The 2994-nt window shown below is 51.0% G+C and overlaps 1 non-coding gene across 1 annotated transcript; it reads left to right on the plus strand.

Moving 5' to 3' along the window:
• The first annotated feature begins 370 nt into the window (after positions 1-370).
• On the plus strand, positions 371-444 carry Trnat-cgu. Its single transcript has one exon. It is a non-coding gene; the product is annotated as a tRNA-Thr (tRNA).
• Positions 445-2994: the final 2550 nt, after the last annotated feature.

Raw genomic sequence — 2994 nt, forward strand, 5'->3', positions numbered from 1 at the left:
TAGAGCACTTGCCCGCGAAAGGCAAAGGTCCCGAGTTCGAGTCTCGGTCGGGCACACAGTTTTAATCTGCCAGGAAGTTTCATATCAGCGCACACTCCGCTGCAGAGTGAAAATCTCATTCTGGAAACAGACACCATATCCATATAAGTATGTAGTTCTTGCAATACCGACCATGCATGACCTTCTTCTTCTGTGCGGATGCACACATATTCCCCGAACTCTTACGGTTCTAGGTAAGAATGTCTTCCACGAGTAATGAGTGTGTTGGGGTGGGACTCAACGAATGTGGTGTTTGGACATACAAAGTGAGGATGTGGGTCTCGCGGGAGGCGTGCGCGAGATGGTCCCTGCAGTCGTGCCATCCTCCGTGTCCTCGGTGGCTTAAATGGATAGAGCGTCTGCCACGTAAGCAGGAGATCCCGGGTTCGAGTCCCGGTTGGGGCACACATTTTCACCTGTCCCCTTTGATATATAGCAACGCCCCTCGGCAGCTGGAAGTATTCTAATTTCGAATGAGAGAGTCCGCACGTTCCAACACTGTAGGAATCACATATGTGTGCGGCCGTCCGGGACGTAGGAGAACCGTCAGGTCTGCACGACCTTGTTGCGATGATGACAGAAGCCTGGCCCAACGACTCACCGTGCTTTTATTCACTGCCAGGTCTCCGTAGACATTCTGCAAACGCCTACGAAACGGTGCGATGCTCTGGTTTCTAGGTGAAAAGAAACTCAATGGCAGCCCTCTGGCTTGAAGGCTACGTATAGCGCCACCACCAAGCTGAACTTCATGAAACTGTACGAACCAAAGCCGGAATATTCTACGACGTCACACAACAAATTCTACATTTTTTCAACCGAAATTGGTCGAGAAAAAAATGTGTTGCATTACATATTGAATGCCCATAATAGCCATGGCAGTCACGTAGCTTGTCGTCTGTAACCTGCATGACTGGGATACTGGATGTGGTGTGCAAAGAGTGTCGGAGGGAGTTGTACTTTTTGTGATGTAGACGCATGCGGCAGAAGTGAGAGCAGCTGGTGAGAGAGTGGCTTGCCGGCGGCCGCAGCTCAAGACGCGCTATCGACCGAGGAAGAGCAGAAGCGGCGGCCGCTGGCTGGCTGGCCGGAGCATTAATTACTGGCGCCTTGGCAGTGATGGATGCGCGCGCCCGCCATCGGTCACTGGCCACGGCCGGGCGGGGAGGGGGGGGGGGGGGAGGGGGTAAACACGGTGCTGTAACCTCGGTGCCGCGCGGGGCCGCTTTGCGCTGTCACTGCGCCGCGCCGCTCCATTCAAAACACCGCAGCAGATTCCTCCTCCAGCTGCCGCAGCAAAGCGATACATAATGCGCGACACGTGGTGTTAGCGCTGCAACCCTGGAAAGAACGGCCTCACAGTTACCAGGCCCTTGGGGCTGTAGTCAAAATGGGCAATTAGACTAGCAGTGGAATCAACAGCAGATGTGGTGTTCGCGTACATGCGTGAGTGGTAAGTAGCAGTAAAAAAGTATTTCACTTATTCTGGAATCAACACTACTGGCCATTAAAATTGATACACCACGAAGATGACGCGCTACAGACGCGAAATTTAACCGACAGGAATAAGATGCTGTGATATGCAAATGATAAACTTTTCAGACCATTCACACAAGGTTGGCCCCGGTAGCGATACCTACAACGTGCTGACACGAGGAAAGTTTCCAACCGATTTCTCATACACAAACAGCAGTTGACCGGCGTTGCCTGGTGAAACGTTGTTGTGATGCCTCATGTAAGGAGGAGAAAAGCGTACCATCACGTTTCCGACTTTGATAAAGGTCGCATTGTATCCTATCGCGATTGCGGTTTATCTTATCGCGACATTGCTGCTCGCGTTGGTCGAGATCCAATGACTGTTAGCAGAATATGGAATCGGTGGGTTTAGGAGGGTAATACGGAACGCCGTGCTGGATCACAATGGCCTCATATCACTAGCAGTCGAGATGACAGGCATCTTATCCGCATGGCTGTAACGGATCGGGCATCCAAGTCTCGATCCCTAAGTCAACAGATGAGGACGTTTGCAGGACAACAACCATCAGCACTAAGAGTTCGACGACATTTGCAGCAGCATGGACTATCAGCTCGGAGACCATGGCTGCGGTCACCCTTGACGCTGCATCACAGACATGAGCGCCTGCCATGGTGTACTCAACGACGAACCTAGGTGCACGAATAGCAAAACGTCATTTTTTCGGATGAATCCAGGTACTGTTTACAGCATCATGATGGTCGCATCCGTGTTTGGCGACATCGCGGTGAACGCACATTGGAAACGTGTATTCGTCATCGCCGTACTGGCGTATCACCCGGCGTGATGGTATGGGGAAACATTGGTTACAGGTCTCGGTCACCTCTTGTTCGCACTGACGGCACTTTGAACATGGACGTTACATTTCAGATCTGTTACGACCCGTGGCTCTACCCTTCATTCGATCCCTGCGAAACCCTACATTTCAGCAGGATAATGCACGACCGGTTGTCGCAGGTCCCGTACGGGCCTTTCTGGATACAGAAAATGTTCTACTGCTGCCCTGCCCAGCATATTCTCTAGATCTCTGACCAACTGAAAAGGTCTGGTCAATGGTGGCCGAGTAACTGTCTCGTCACAATACGCCAGTCACTACTCTTGATGAACTGTGGTATCGTGTTGAAGCTGCATGGGCAGCTGTAGCTGTACATACCATCCAAGATAGAATGAACACTGAATCGTTTGCCTTTCCGTTGTTTCCATGAAACATTTCGCGGGAATTGTAATACAATGAGGTGACAAAAGTCGTGGGATAGCTATATGCACGTATACAAAGGCCGGTAGTATCGCTTACACAAGGTTTAAAACGGCAGTGTATTGGCGGAGCTGTCATTTGCATTCAGGTGGCTCACATGAAAAGGTTTCCAACGTGATTGCGGTCGCACGACGGTCATTGCAGACTTTGAACGCGGAATAATCATTTG

The sequence above is a fragment of the Schistocerca americana genome, chromosome 1, assembly GCF_021461395.2.
Source record: "Schistocerca americana isolate TAMUIC-IGC-003095 chromosome 1, iqSchAmer2.1, whole genome shotgun sequence".
Lineage (NCBI taxonomy): Eukaryota > Metazoa > Arthropoda > Insecta > Orthoptera > Acrididae > Schistocerca > Schistocerca americana.